At 37.1% G+C, this 16,623-nt stretch overlaps 1 long non-coding RNA gene across 1 annotated transcript; it reads right to left on the reverse strand.

The window, feature by feature from the left end:
• Positions 1-4,190: 4,190 nt before the first annotated feature.
• Positions 4,191-5,886, reverse strand: LOC147476940 (uncharacterized). Its single transcript, XR_015208584.1, has 2 exons — positions 5,176-5,886; positions 4,191-4,970 (listed from the first exon to the last, which is right to left on the reverse strand). It is a non-coding gene; the product is annotated as an uncharacterized LOC147476940 (long non-coding RNA).
• Positions 5,887-16,623: the final 10,737 nt, after the last annotated feature.

The following is a 16,623-nucleotide window of genomic DNA, read 5'->3' on the forward strand; positions in this document are numbered from 1 at the left end:
GCCTCCATTAACAACCTTTTAACACAAATTTCCATTCATAATGACTTCTCCATCCCCAACCCATCCCCACCAACCTCACCACATGAAGAACATTCCCCATGGTTTGCAAATGTTAAAATTTCCAAAAAAGGGGCAAAAGGATCGTCGTTTAGAACGCCAGAATGTGGGCGAGGAGGACGAAATTGAACTTGGGTTTAATTTTCCACCGCGTTGTGAAATCGAGGACCACCCACCATTAAGCGTCAACATCGGTCCGACACGTAGCAAATCGAGTGGCGGAATCTCAAGTAAGTTTTGATTTTTTTTGTTAATTATTATTATTTTTATGTTAGTTTATATCAAGTTTGTTGTTGTTTGAATTTGTCGTTATTATTTTAGTTTGAATTTGTATTAGTTTATATTAGTTTATTTTAGTTTGAATTTGTCGTATTATTTTTTTTAAAAAATAGTTGTAATTATATCGTTATTGCGTGTTTGTTGAATGTAGGAAGTACACTTATGGAAAGTCGTTGTGCACTTTCAAATGTTAATGTCGTGGTGGCGTTGTATGAAATCAAAAACGGATCCTAATTTTGTCCGCGGTTCTCGATATTATATCCGCCACACCATTTGGGAGTTTTTTGAATTCTAATTTAGGACAAAATGATCAGGCGTTGTTGTTTGGGATAGTTGAGCGGTGGTGGCAAACTACCCACACATTCCATTTCCCATGGGGTGAGCTTGGGATTACCCCTCTTGATTTCACAATGCTCACGGGTATCCCAATTGGTTATGGAGATGTCGTTCCTTTTGATGAAACTTTAGAGGTTTTACTACGTGCGATGAAGTTTTTTGAAGGTTTTGATTTGGTTGAAGATGATGAGCAAGACGAAGTTTTTGAGATTATCGGCTGAAGCGGTTTAAGGAGGAGCTATAAATATGAGTTGGTTTACTTTGAGATATTTGAATAGACTCAAGGAGAAGCCGAAAGACTATCATATTGGTGAGGAGTCCATCCACGAAAGCATGTAATTTGTGCGGCCTTCCTCTTCTACTTTGTTGGTGCGGTATTATTTGGATATCTATTGATTGATAGTTATTTACGATCGGTGGATGGATGGCTCATGACTTCCATGCCAAGTAGAGAGGATGTGGGATTATGACCGGGTCAATCCATCTTGGCATACCTTTACCGGCTAGACCTCGCTGAAAAAGGCCTTCTAATTATTCCGCCTTATTTAGACGATAGACGAAAAGCGAAAGCCGCTAAAGGCAATTTGTATCGGCTTTGTTTGGATTATATTCTTAAAGTCTTATTTATTAAGTTATTATTTCATTTCATTTATTTATCTAATTATTAATGTTGACATGTTTATATATATATTGATATTGTATTTTATCTATTGATGACGATTATTGGTGGTACTTTCGGGGGGCAAGAGCATTTTCGTGATGCATCCCGTGTGTTAGTATGATTTGAATTTATTTATGAGGTTTATTAAGAGGATGAGACTCATGACTGATTCCAAACGATGATTCAAGCATGGGGGCTTCATCGTGTCGATCGAACTTTTTGAGGAGGTTTTTGATCAAGCATAAGATCAAAACAACGACGTTGGGGAATGAATTTTTGATTAGCGGTTTTTTTTGATGAGTTTTGGATATGAATATGTCATTAAACAAAGGAGGTTATGTCCAATTTTTATATGAAATTATAAACAAAGTTAGTTTTTTTTACCGAAATTTTTTGTGTTAGACTTGGGTGTTGTTCATGATTGTTGGTTGTCTTCTTTATTATTTTCAAAGTATATTAGCAAGTTTTTATATGAATATGTCAATAAAACAAATGAGGTTATGGCCAAAAAAATTAAAACTTATAAGTTCAGTATGTTTCCAAAATGGAACATTCGTTTAAGCTCGTTTCACATTTGTTTCACTCATTTCCCTGTCATTGTTGAAACAAAGAAATTTTAGTTTGGAATATCACTCATTTTGCGGTGGTTTGGTTACGGCGAGGGTTCGGCGACAGAATAGTGTATGGGGATATGCGAGGGCGGAATGTAACATCCCGTCCGGTTTTTAGACCGAGACGGAATGTAACATCCCGTCTGGTTTTTAAGCCCTCCTCACTGCACATTTTACTATTCCAAACAATGCAATTATGGATGGGGATGGTGGCCCATTTGGAATTATTGAGGGTACATGGATAGACATTTGGATACAATGTGTTGTCACTTGGAGAGTGAACAAAAATCTAATAAAATGTGTTGTCAATTGGTAAGTGGACCAAAATCAAAGTATCACATGTGACCTTATCATATGTGACCTTACCTTTCATATTTCGTTTTACTCTTCTATCTTTTATATCAAACAAACAACATAGCCATCTTCTTCCCCACAACCAAGCTAAAAATAGGAAAAATGTCTAGAGAAGAAAAGAATTACATATAACCAAAGGTTATGGGGAGGATCTAGTAGTAATAGTTAGATGTTCGGGTTTCACCGGTCGCCTCTTACGGTATACTTCAGAGATGACTACATGGAAAGAGTAAGAGATGAGCATAATGATATGATGAGGCGAAGGAGGAGGAGGAGGTTGCGGTTATTATCCATCTTTGGGGCATTAATGACTCAAGCAGCCATTGAAATTGAAGATGTGGATCTGAGACAAACGCGGTGGATCCGTGCGGCAGAGGAGAGTACACGCTTTAGAGATGGTGGTGATTTCGATAAACAAAAGATAATGAGGGATTACTTCACAACACCTTGTAGGTGGCCTCCTCATAAGTTTAGGCGAAGGTGCAGATGGATGACAAGAGAGCTTTTATGTATATGTTGCATCTTGTTGCATCATTCGACGATTACTTTAAAGACAAGGTGGATGGATTGGGTCGGCAAGCAATTTCAATTTGGGTTACAAAAGGGACTAGCTGCGGTTGCACAATTAGTAACCGGTTGTTCTTCGATTCAACGGATGAGTATTTACAAATTGGAGATTCCACAAAGAAATGTATCTATGAAGCGTTGGTGCAAGGCAATTATCACGGCGTTTGAGGAAGAGTACTTGAGGCGACCAACCAAGTGAGGCGCATTAATCGCTAGGATATTAGCTGAAAATGCGACAAAGGGGTTTTCCAGAATGCTTGGATCAATCGAATTGTATGCACCGGGTGTGGAAGAATTGCCCAAGTGGATGGGCTGGAACACATGTAGGGTACAAGAAGGAACCAACTTTGATACTTGAAGCCGTTCTGGACAAACATTGTTGATCCGGCATTGCTTCTTCTACCTACCAGGTTCGCGATAATGACATTAACGTGCTTCATCGTTCTCATGTTTTTGAATCATTAGAGCAAGGTGAGGCTCCTGCTTGCATTTAATGTGAATGGTAATGACTATGATATGGGATATTATCTTGCGATGGTATTTACCCAAAATGGGGCACATTTGTTCAAGCCATTCGTTATCCAAGAAATAAGCATGAAAAGATCTTTACTCAACGCGTCAAGAAGCCGCAAGAAAGGATGTTGAAAGGGCGTTTGGAGTTTTGCGGCACGATGGCATATTGTTAAGGCTTCGCGGCGTTGTCATAGTGTTGTTGTTCTTGGAGATATAATGAAGGCATGCATTATAATGCATAATATGATTGTTGAGAATGAACGTGAAAGTGGAGTTTGGAATTGGAAAGGTCGAGGAAAGAAACAATACACGGCTCTTTCGGAAGATGATGGTTTTCATTTTGTCTATCGATGATTGAAGCAAAAATAAGATCGAAAATGAAGTTACACATACTAATCTTCAAAAGGACTTAGTTGAACATGTTTTAATTGGGTGGCATTGAAGAAACAAAGAGATCCGGTACCAATTTATGATCCAAATTGGTCGGATCGGATGAGGGAGAAGGAGGCTAAAATTAAAATGGAAATGAAAATGTATTTCCTATGTATTTCCTAACGTGAACTATTAAGTTCCAACGTATTTCCTATGTATTTCCTATGTATTTCCTAACGTGAACTATTAAGTTCCAACGTATTTCCTATGTATTTCCTAATGTATTTCCTAATGTATTTCCTATGTAGTTCCAACGTATTTAATCAGTTGTATTTTAATGAACTATATTACAATGTATTTTAATTTGATTGGTAATTGTATTTCTATGAAAATAATTATATTGGACAGAACATACATAGTGCATTAATTAAAAAAAACAGTTAGATAAAAATACATAGTTCATTAATTAAAAATACAATGAAATTAAAATACATAGTGCATTAATTAAAAAGACAGTGAAATTAAAATACATAGTGCATTAATTAAAATACATAGTGCTTTAATTAAAATAAAATACTAGATAATTAAAATACATAAGCTTAGTTAGAGCTAGAACCACCTCTAGCCCTTCCCCATTCAGCACGTATTTCAGCTTGTTGTTGCTCGATTATAAAAGCGGTATCGGGATGGAGGACACTTGTATCGGTTCGCTAAAATCTTAGCTTCATATTGCATCTTTTGAAGCCGATTTTTTCCAATTGAACCTGATTTTTTTCTGCTTGAATCCGATTTTTTTCTTCTCTTGCCATCACAGTTCTTTGACCATATGCAAGTTCCCTTTCCCTAAGTTCTAAGCATTTTTGTGTTTCATTTGCATCCTGTGCAAATGTATCCTCTAAACGTGTAAAGTAACCCTCCAACATACCAAATGATTTTTCTTGGTTCCTTTTGGACTTGGCTTTCTTCGATCCAAGAGGACGCTCCATTTCTTTTGGACGCTCTATTTCTTGAGAACCCTCCAATTCAACTCCACCAACACTTGGTGAATTAGAAGTTGAATCTTCACCATCATTTTTGCGACCTTTTCCCTTTGTGGGGCGGCTTGACCTTGCCTCAAAAACGTTACTCCACTTTGGATTATCCTTGAGTATAACGTAACAATGATCAAGTGAAAAAGCCGATTTTTCTTGTAGTTGGTACGTCATCCTTGCCTCGGACAACTAAAAAAAAAAATGGTGGTAATTAGACTAAAATAATCACTAGGACTAAGATAATTAAACTGCAATAATAATTAGACTAAGATAATAATTAGACTAAGACTAAAATGGAAATAATAAATACACTAAGATAATTAGACGAAGACGGAAATAATTAGACTAAGACTAAGATAATCAATAAATTCCAAATTGACAACGTTGTAATTACCCGGCTTTGTATTGTTGTACCACTTGCATGTCGAGCCTCCACCGCATTCACAATTGCAACAAATTTGTTCATCATTTTTGAAATATATTTCCACCTTCCGCTAATTGAATCGGGAGACCTATCCGACCCACGCTTGATTGAACTTCGTTTGTTATACGATTCCAAAATCCTTTTGCATTTTGGAAAGCACCAACAATAGAGTCTTCACTAATTTTTATCCAAGCAAGACATAGAGCTTGATCATCGGACATGCTAAAGTGAGCTCTCGCTTTTGCTTGAGTGCTACCACTTGCTTGAGATGCTTGAGTTGATGCCATTTGATATTTGGTTTTTTAAGAACTGATTTTAAAGAAGAAGAAATATGATATATGATTGTTGGAAGTGTGAGTTGAAATGAAACAAATGTTGTATATATACCAAAGTTTTTATTTTGACCGCTTTTTGACCGTTCGACTTTTTGACCGTTGGTAGCCGTTAGGACTCCGGACGGGATGTTGGATTCCGTCTGGTGAGTTTTGTAATCCAGACGGAATCCAACATCCCGTCCGAAGTTAACAAGTCAGTGATAAACTCGGTGGTTGGTTTCACCTTGTTTTGAACTCGGGAAAACTATCACCGAGTTTATCACCCAGCATTGCACAGCACTTTTGGAGGAAACAAGGTGATAGTTATCACTTCCCCCCCCTCTATCACCTGCATTGCAAGTGCTCTAATAAATGGGAAAAATTTACCCACCATCTTGAGGATCCTATCATCCTACCAACTTACCAAGCCTGTACATGGGCCATGATATTAATCGATATGTCAGTTTTCCACATGATATTTTTGTTGATATAATTCTATTTGAGGGATTAAATCTCTGCAACTGTTTTGTTAAATTGCATTGAAATATGCACCAAACATATCTCGAGCTTGCAGTGTATATCTTGATGGAATAAAACGGTGGATGACGTTTGTACAGGTTTAACCACTTAGATCCGTTACTGATGAGCTAAGGCTGTGTTTGATAAGAGCTGTGGCAAATGCAAATTTTGTTACCATTTGCTACTGGTAAATTTGCTATTTGACAATTGAAAATAACTTGTAGCAAATTAAATTTGCCACTGTTTGATGATACTATGGTAAATATCATTTATCCTGATTTGCAACAATTTGCTGCTGTTTGATTGTCCAAATTTGCCGCGGCAAATATTTCATTTTTTCATTTTTTGCCCCCCAACCAAATACCCAAGAAACCCAGAAACCGGCAACCACACTTCTCAAATCCTCGATTTCGCGATTTCTACTCGACCAAAAACCTAGAAAAGCAAACTCTCGATCTCGATTCTTTTTTAACAAACACACATAAGTCTCTAACTAAAGTACGGAATCATCCCTTCTCTTCAAACACTCTCTTAAGTCTTCAAACACTCTCTTAATAATCTTTCTTGCTTAGACCCAAATCACAGAGTCTCAACTGCCCAAGCACTCAAGCACAGAGAAAGGAAAGAAACGAGTTATATAGCACAGAGACGGATTTCAATATCCATTTTTGGTTTTTAAGTTGTTGGTGTTTTTGAAACTTTACTACTTATATAGCTCTGTTTCAGGTAACTGTTCTATCTTTCTATCTTTTTTTTTTGTTCTTTTATAATGTTATGTTTGATTCAATTATTTTGAATTCTAGACACCCATTTTGTTATATATTTTGAGCTACTTATTTCTGCTTCATATAATTATAATTATGTAGTTGTTTTGTGCATATTCAGTGTCTGGTAGGGCTGGTCATCGAGTCGAGCTATTTATGAGTAACTCGAGCTCGGCTCGTCGAAGGCTCGACTCAAACTCGTTCACACAAAAGTATGAGTCGAGCTTGAGCTTAATTTAAAGCTCATTCTAGATAGCGAGTAGTCCGAGTTCGAGTTCGAAATTAGCTCATGAGTAACTTCATGAGCTACTCGAACTTCGAACTCGGACTACTCGCTATCTACTGCGTGAGCTACTCGAAGTCGAAGCTCGAGCTTGAGTAGCTCGCGAGCTACTCGTTTTATAAGCCCATATGTAGTATATAATTTATAATTTATAATGACATTTTATACTTTATACCCAACTATAATTTACAATTTATACTAGTTTTAATGTTTTATATACATTTTTTTCGAGTTTGAGCTCGAGTTTGAGTTCAAACGAGCATAACTGAACTCGAGTTCGAACCTGAGCTCGAGCTCGAAGTGTAAAATGAGTCGAGCCGAGTCAAGCTCAAGCTATTAGTATAACTAGGCGAGTCGAGCTTGACCTTCAATATTAAGCTCGAATGCGAGTTCGAGTCGAGCTTCTGCATGTGCGAGTCGAGCTCGAGTTTAGCAAAACTCGACTCGGGTAGCTCGATGACCAGCCCTAGTGTCTGGAATATTTGGTTTTGCTCAAAGAATCATCTTGGCAAAACGCAATAAAACCTTACATCAAGAAGTCATTGCTTTTTATAAAGAAATGATCCAAAACGGCATGTTTCCTGATAACTTCACATTATCATCATTGTTTAAACCATCTTGTGGGAATTTGAGTGTAGGGAAATAGTTGCATTCTCATTATGTGAAATTTAGCTTGTCTTTGGATTCTTATATACATAATACATTAATGTATATGTATTCTAATTGTGGGAGTTTGGTTTCGGCTAGTACGCTTTTTGATAAAATGGTTGAGAAAACTGTGGTTTCTTGGGCAACTATGATTGGTGCTTATGCACAATAGGGTTCTGCTAGTGCAGCAGTTGAGTTGTTTCAAAGGATGGAATATGAGAGTGTCAAGCCTAATAAGGTTACTTTGCTTGTTAGTATTAGAAGTTGTGCATTTGCTTGTTAATAAATAATTTGAATTACTTGAATGTCTTATTTTTAACTCCTATTTATTTTGTAGCAATGCCTTGAACAAAAAATGTGAATGTGAAGAATGTAGCAAAAAATGTTTTCACAGGTGCTAAGAAGTTGTTAGGTGGGGGGAGTAGTAGCTCGGGTTGCGAGGAGCCTGAGAAAAAGAGAGAAAGGGCAACAACCACCTCAGCATCAGTCCGTAGAGGGGATCGGAAAGCGGATGATCCTAGTAATGTAGTAAATGGTGTAGAGTTAGGAAATCAAAAGAGAAAAAAACGGATAGTTCTGAGTGATGTAGATGTAGATGTAGATGTAGATTTAGATGAAAATGTAGATATAGATAATGTAAATATGGATCGTGGGAAGAGTGTAGCTGTAGGTGATGGTGAAAAAGATGACGAAGAGGGTGTTGATGATGCAGAAGAGGAGGATGAGGAGGATGCGGATGATGTGGAGGATGACGAGGAAGTCCCTGAAGTCCCTGTACCTCTACCTCCAGTGAATATTGTGAGAAAGTCTAACAATGACTTGGAGTTCCAGAGAGGTGTTTATGGAGGTGGCCCTCGTGTGTCACATCTATTGTATGACTATGCGGTGCACGTGGCTCGCGATGTTTGGGAAGGGCAGGTAATATTATCATATAGTGTCTATTAGTATTTAAATTTTGTATTACAAAACCTTGTGCATACATTAATACTGAGTTTTTGTTGTTTTAGGCGGAGCGAGGGGTGTTGAAGTGCCATGGGCACCTAAACAAGTTGGTACAATGTGATATCATCGGAGAGTGTTCAGACTATTCTAATTTTCACGAGGAGCTTCAAAGGACCGGCTTATGTGCTCTGGTCTTAGGTGTATACAGGCATCAGGATCCTGTGTTGGTCTTTGCGTTTGTGGAGAGGTGGCATCCAGAGACCAACACGTTTCATATGCCATGGGGCGAGATGACAATCACGTTAGACGATGTTTCCCAACTCTTAGGAATTCCGATCAGAGGCAAAATAGTGACTGGGGATACTGATTTGACCCTGGAACAGACAAAAAGACTCCTCCACAAAGATCTTAGGCATACCCATGGATAAGATAGATGCGGAGATGAAAGCCAATAAGTTCACTTCCAAAGTTAGGATAGATTTCTTGATGAAGCAGTTTGCTGGGAAGGTAACGAATAAAGATTTATGTGATGAAAATGGGGTTGTTGTGAAGAAGGCATCAACAAAAATAGAGTTACAGTTTGCTGTGAGAGCTTATCTGTTATTTTTCTTTGGATGTACCGCCTTCACCGACACGTCTGGAACTGCAGTTCCAGTTTGTTATCTGAGATTGCTTTCGAAATTTGCCAAGATCAGAGACTACACGTGGAGTGCAGCCTTACTGGCTTACTTGTACAGGGGTCTTGGGACTGCCACAAGTGCCAAGGTGAAGGGTGTTTCAGGCTATTTCACTCTCCTACAGGTATTAGTTTTTTTGTTTTTCTTTTCAATGTCAATTTTATCTATCTATTACAATATTAACTGGGTGTCTATATTAATCGAGGCATGGATTTATGAGTACTTCCTGGTGTTCAGGCCATTCCCAAACGAGGACTATCAGTTGAGCATATCGCGTGCTCATAGGTACTCAGTTACCCAGACTTTTTATGCTAGCACAACAGTTGCATTGAAGCATACCCGAGCCACCATTGATAATATGACTTGTACCGATGTAAGTATTTTTGTATGTAAATAGTTTTATTTATTAATTGATATTATTAGTATGGGGTTAATGATTAATTTCCTCAATCATATGTTATTTGACAGGTTGAATGGTATCCCTATGCTGAAGTCCGAACTACACGGCCGGTGGATGAAATAGCATTTTTCGAGGGATTTATATGCTTTCTTGATAATGTCGAGCAGTACAATGTTTCGAGGGTTGTGCGTCAGTTGGGTCATATGCAGTTTGTACCCTTAGATCCCCCAAGACCAAAGACCTCGACGCGAACTACTTCCGGACGTCGGGTACGATGTGAAATTTAATATTGTGTCTTCTTACTGGAGTAAATGGCAGAATCACTTGATACAACTTGAACATCGAGGATCCATTCCGTCTTATCCATGGGAGTGTGTTAGTAGATACATGAGTTGGTACGAAAACAATAGTCATATGAGAATGATACACCCTGATCATTTTAATCACTACTCCCTACAGAGTCTTCCATATCATAATCTGGTGAGTTAATACCTTACAACGTTAGTTTTTTTTTTTGTTTTGTTTTGTTTTGGTATTTTATAAATGTAAATGTATATACTAATGTAGTTTTTTGTTTTAATTTTGATAGCACCCCGTCGTCGATGAAATTTCTCACTTGCTCAATCAAGGCCTGCAATTGGGTGGGACGGCGATTCTAGACAATCCACGGAACGAGTTCATGGAGGCATACAATTTGACCCGGTGCAAGTTCATTGGCGGACGATATCGTTAAGGAGCATTGGATTTAGCAATGTTGAGTTTGGTTAGTTCACTTTACAAACTTTTGTTTTGCTGGAGCTTTGTTGGAAGATAGAGGTAGTCTTCAGTTTATAGAGGCAGTCTTGTTGGAAGTCTTGTTGGAAGTCTTGTTGGCAGTCTTGTTGGAGCTTTGTTGGAAGATAGAGGCAGTCTTGTTGGAAGTCTTGTTGGAAGTGTGTTATAGAGGCAGTCTTTTGATGAATGTTTATTTACATCCTTGGTTTGTCTTATACTAGTGTTTATGTAGAATCTTCTGGGATATTGTAATGAATTAAATTCTAATTTGGTTAGCAAGTCTTTCTGGGGAAGTGCCTTGAAATTTAGTGTGTTTTAGTACTATTATTTGTATTGCAACAGATGTGAAATTTCTGCGTCGGAAATGTGATAGTTTACTATAAGAACCTCCATATATTTCTGATATGTTGTTTAAGTTGTTTCCTGTTTTAACAAGTATTGAAAAGCTTATTATATGCAGGTGACAAAGAAAGGGGTGTTTGTTACATGGTTGTAATGTGGAGAAGCAAAGCTTTATGTTACTGAATTATGACTTCTTCTTCTTTAGAGGGTAAGTCCCTTCCCTTTTTTTTTTTTTATGATTGATTGGTGTTTTTTTTTGTTGTTTGGGTTTTGTTTAGTTGTGGAAATTGAATCTGTGTTGGGATAATGTGTGTGGTTGGTGATAATCATAAAAAATGAATAGTCTACCTACGAAATGAACGTTGAACTCAAAACGTAAGTAAACTAAAACTATTATGAGCCTATTTTATCAAAGATTTCTCTACTCTCAATCCCTTGAGATATAGTGGAGTAAGAGGTTCATTCCACTCCTAGTGCTCTAGCATGGAATTGTTTTCTAATCTAATTAATCGGTCTTTAAGTCAATGAGAGTTTTTTCGAGGGGAATTATACTACGATGCAATATGAAATTGATTATTTGAATTTAAACTACTTAATGCTATGGAAATATGATTGTTTTGAATCTAGATAAAGGATTAGAGGGAATTGAATCCACCTCGAATCCAACTTAATAACCTAGCATAGATTGTTGTATCTCGATTCTTACGTTCTTACGGCAAGAATTTTGAGTTCTAATCCCTAGTGTTAAGTGGCATTTCTACCAAATACTAACTAGCATGTGAGGTCGTCCACCCATTCTCATGGCGAAACACGACCTTCTAGAGTGGAATAGAATCTACAAACAATTCTACACTAACAACTAAGTTTTCATCAAGGCTTCATCAACCCCTCTAATGGAGGTTTTAGCCTTGATTCATCAAACTAACATTTCCCCATTGAATCTAAACTAAACATAATGTAAAGAATTGAAATTTACTTAATCAAACAATAATGACATCTAATTTAATGACTAAAATGAAATAAGAACAAGAATTGAAATTAGATCTAGAAATGGAAATGACAAAAATCGAAATTGATAAAAATACTACTTTATTGATCTAATCAATTGAAGAACAAGATTCAAAGGTTTAATCTAATACAATGAATTGAAACTAATTAAACTAAGTTCTAAAACTAATTAATGGAGGCTAACTAATCTAGGTCTAACTATCTACCATTAACAAAGAGTGAAGCTTTGGTTTTATACTCTCGAGATCCAAAAATCGTGCATGGGCTTGGAGCCATGTTTTGGGCCAGAGAATCAGGCCCAAAACCCAATTCTTTCAGTCCAAAAAGGCCTATTCAGTTGCAGTTCACTTCAACAGACTTTTCGTCCACTTCTGCTCCTCTGATTGGGTCAAGGCTTGAACCATTGGAAAGCTCTTTCCGAGCCGGTCGTTTTGACATAAGGTAAGCCAATTCTGAGGTCTGAGTCCAAAGATATGGTCTTCGGAAGTTCTATTGACTTTGTGCACTGTTTCTGCCTGCGTGGACTTTGACTTTTCAGCTTTGACCGGGCTTTAGAAAGGCTTTGTCTTCTTGAATCTTGGCCTTTAATCACGGAACTCCTTAGTAACTGACCTTTGCTCCTTTATCTCGCTAAAGTGGCACATTTCTGCACATAATGGACTTTGAAGCCCTCGAAATGCATAAAACACGTGAATCGGTGTTAACTCTTAATTATTACTCACATAATTGGTCTAAAAGTATGATCATATTCTTCTGGGGTTAAAACTACAGTTTTGGGCTCTTATCAAACCACCCCAAACAGCGTTTTGCTTGTCCTCAAGCAAAGATGAGAAATTAGAATAAGTGACCAAAAATGGAGTTCTATCTACTCGTTTACTGAGTCGCGATTGCATTGACCATATGCAACAAGGCCTTAAACCACTAGGAATTCCCTAGTGGGACGAGTTATAGCCTCGTGAGAGTTTTCCAATGAAGGTACTCACAAACTTCATCTATACTACAACGACTAAGAAATAAAACTATTGTTTCCTTATTCATGCTCTAAATTAACTATACCTCTTTACTAGCAATGCATATAGAGTAATCAAGTCGAAAACCTAAGCTAATATATGCATAATAATCAATCATCTACAATACACATATATACAATGAGTAATACTCTATGAAATGCAATAGCGGTCCGTTTCTCAAACTTCGAATAAGCGTCCTTAAGTAGGTTCTCACAATAATAGTCAAGATACAACACTCGATTTTTCCACTCAAGTTTCGCTACTCTAGTGCGTAGTGGGCACACTTTACCTTACGATCTCAATAACACACAAGGAAGCCGGAGTTGATCAAACACATCTGCCACTTACTATCACACTAACCTATTCCTAATTGAGCTAGAGGTCTTTATTAGGTGTTTCAGGGATTAGGAGATGGTTTAAGAAGGAAGGAAATGGATATTCAAAAAGGACAAGTCTGAGATAATAGAGTCTTCATATTATGTAACTAGAGAAAACCTTGTTATTTACTTTTGCATCTACAATTTGTTTCCATCATTAGCCATATTTTTTTCTTTTTCTTTGGCTTTTGACTCCTTTTATTCTATTTTTTTTGGAGTTTTTATTTTATATCTATTTTTATTTTTTTCTTTTCTTTGGATGGAAACTTCTTTTCTTTATTTTTTTGAAGCAACTAACTAATTTTTGTTTACACATGTTTTTCTTCTTCTTTCTTCCTCATTCTATTCTCGGACTTATTCTAAATTGGGTAGGTTTTTTTTTTTTTTTTATTTTTTTATTTTTTTTATTTTGTTTTGTTTTTGTAACAGGGTAAAGGATTTGTGGTTTATGAAAGGCTAAAGAAAGGCTCGGAGGGGCTTACTTAGCGGAAAATAATTCATAGGTTTGAATTTCTCGGCTATATCGATCCAAAGAGGGCCTAAATTCTCGCTTTAGGATATGGTGTAGTGATCAAGCAAGTGGGCGTGTGATTTCTCTATCTGGATTTTACTTCTCCCTTGTGTCATTTCTCAAATGTTTCACTCTTATAAGGCTTTAGGCTATATTCTCACAGGATTTGTAGAATAAGTACTCTAGCCTAGATTTCAGAAACTTACTGCTAACAATCATAGATACTCATGTAATATATTTATAGATAGATGCAAAGATTATTACCTATATATTAACCTAAGTTTCTAAAAATTATTCTAATGCAAAAGCTACGTGAGACTTCTAGATTGTTAAGAGCATAGAGAAAGAAAACAATACCAATATTCCTAAGTGTATAGCATAACTTATTTATTTTTATTTTTATTTTTATTTTTTTTAAGAGAAATAATACGTAATATACAACCTAATATGTGCTTAACATTTGCATTGTGTTTCTATACCACCCCCAAACAATTTGGGAGAAGGGGGTTCATGAAACAATTCAATAGCACAATTAAATTATATAACTAACTAATTTTTATAATTTTTAACATTTTATAAATAAAAATGCATAATTTACATCCTAAAAGTGTCTAATTTTTGCAAATGTTTCTATCCCACCCCCAAACAATCGAACGCTTTGTCCTCAAAGTGTAAAGAGATAAGGAAAGAATTTACCATAGAAACGTAGCAAAAATTGCGAAGACTGTAATGTAAATATTGTAAAGATGATATGATAATATGAAGCACAATTAAACCGTTATTGCTAACTAACACAAACTCTACCGGAGTAAACATGACAGTTTGAGGGTGGCAACAAGATTTGAAATGAATACCAAAATCCCCCCCAAACAAAATTGGAAAACTCTTTTTAAGTTTGAAATTTTTGTTTGGCCTATACTCGAAAGTTGGTATTGTACTAAAACTTGGGTCTTTTAAGGTCGATTCCCCGACTTGCTAGATTACTATTTTTATAGCTTTAAACTTTTTTACTTTTATGAATTAGGTTTAATATAAAGGAAAACAATAAGCAGAAAAGACATAATTCACACCATAGAGAAACATGACTCAAAACCAAGAAAACATGCAAGAGTGGAAAACGTGAATTATGTGAACCGTGGACTTAGGATCCGATACTTACAACCACACACTCCATAGGGAGGGCCGGTTACCCTGAATGGTGCATTCACCAATATATGGAAATGAAAGGAATTGCACCAAACACAAAAATTGAGTCGTTTATAGTCGATACACGAGACTTATCTAAACATATGTATGAATATGCAGGTTTATCATATATCAACAACCTAAATAGTTGTGGATCGCTCCATAAATAAATATCACAGAAAACATATCCAAACACAATCAAGCACCAAGATTTCCTACGACGTAGCCTAGTGGAATGAAAGCGAAGTCGGATAGACCTATAACATAACCGAGTATGCACCTTATGTTTCATCTTTGAACGAGAGGGTGTCCTAGTGAATAAGTGTGGAAAAGTGAATGGTTGTGGAAGATATGGTGGATTGGGATAAGTTTTAAAAGGAAAGCATGGAAAAAATGAGGATGTGGGTTTAGAACAAAACTCATTCATGGTGTAGTTAGGGACTGTCTCAAGTCTGAAAATGAAGGTGTCAAGTGGTTTATCCTTGGGAAGTATTTGTTTACTAGGTAGATTTAAAAAATCATGAAGCACAGGAGAAACTAAAGGATCGAGTGCAAACTCGAGGTTCCTTTGAAAAGGTGGAGGGTGGGGAATATTGGTGAGGGAAGGTGAATGATTCTCAGCTAGAGCTCTCAAGTCCATATCATCAGAAACCTTGTATATGCAAGACATTCCTCAATAGGTGGGTCAAAAGGATCACTGGGATAGAGATTGAAAAATTCATCTTCCGTCATAGCATCAAGGGATGAATGGTTGTTGGCAAGGGGGGACTCGTGAAGTGGTAAAGAAGCGGTGCAAAAGAGTTTCAGGAATTCTTCTTCGATTTCGTCTACTACCAGGGAGTCATTGTTAAAGTCGGAATTTCCGAAGGAAAGGAATTTGTTAATCTGTTTCTCCGGAAACATGTTTTTGAAGTAATCTTGAGCTAAGCTCTCGATCATGATAACCTCTCCATTTGTAGATGAATCGGATATCGTGTCCCTCGCTTTGAAAACATTTACCTCAACGTAAAAGATGGCCAAAGGACAAGGACATCGAACCATCGCGCAGTTTATGAGCCGCCGCTGGCGATAGATGCAAGAAGGGACGCCCTAAAATGATAGGTACAGAGTCGTTAGTGACTTCGTCGAGGATAACGGTCGGTTTGGGTAGTAAAAATTTTGGACTTTAACCAAAGACGTTTTCAACCACACCCTTAGGATACTTAATAGACCGATCGACTAATTGCAATGTCATTTTAGTAGGTTGCATCTCCTCTAGACCTATTTGTTTATACAAATAAAACGGGGAGTAAGTTAACACTAGCCCCCGTGTCTAGTAGTGCGGTCGTCGTGTGAGAATCTCCTAAGGTGCATTGTGCAAGATGGGGCTAACCGGGGTCCTTGTACTTAACAATTCCATTATTTTCGGATAAAGTTGGGAACCGCTCGGTTAGAAAGGCGTCTTTAGGTATGTTGGTCTTACGCCTAGTAGTGCACAACTCCTTAAGAAACTTAGCGTGGTTAGGTAGCTTTTTTATAGCTTCGAGAAAAGGAAGGTTTATCGTTAGATTCTTGAAAACATTCCTAATCTCCTCAAAGTTTGTATCCCCGGTTAGCATGGCTAACTTCTGAGGGAATGGTGGTTTCGCTCTATATTTAGCGTATGGCTCGACTTGATGTGTAAC

The sequence above is a fragment of the Coptis chinensis genome, chromosome 9 (assembly GCF_015680905.1).
Source record: "Coptis chinensis isolate HL-2020 chromosome 9, ASM1568090v1, whole genome shotgun sequence".
Lineage (NCBI taxonomy): Eukaryota > Viridiplantae > Streptophyta > Magnoliopsida > Ranunculales > Ranunculaceae > Coptis > Coptis chinensis.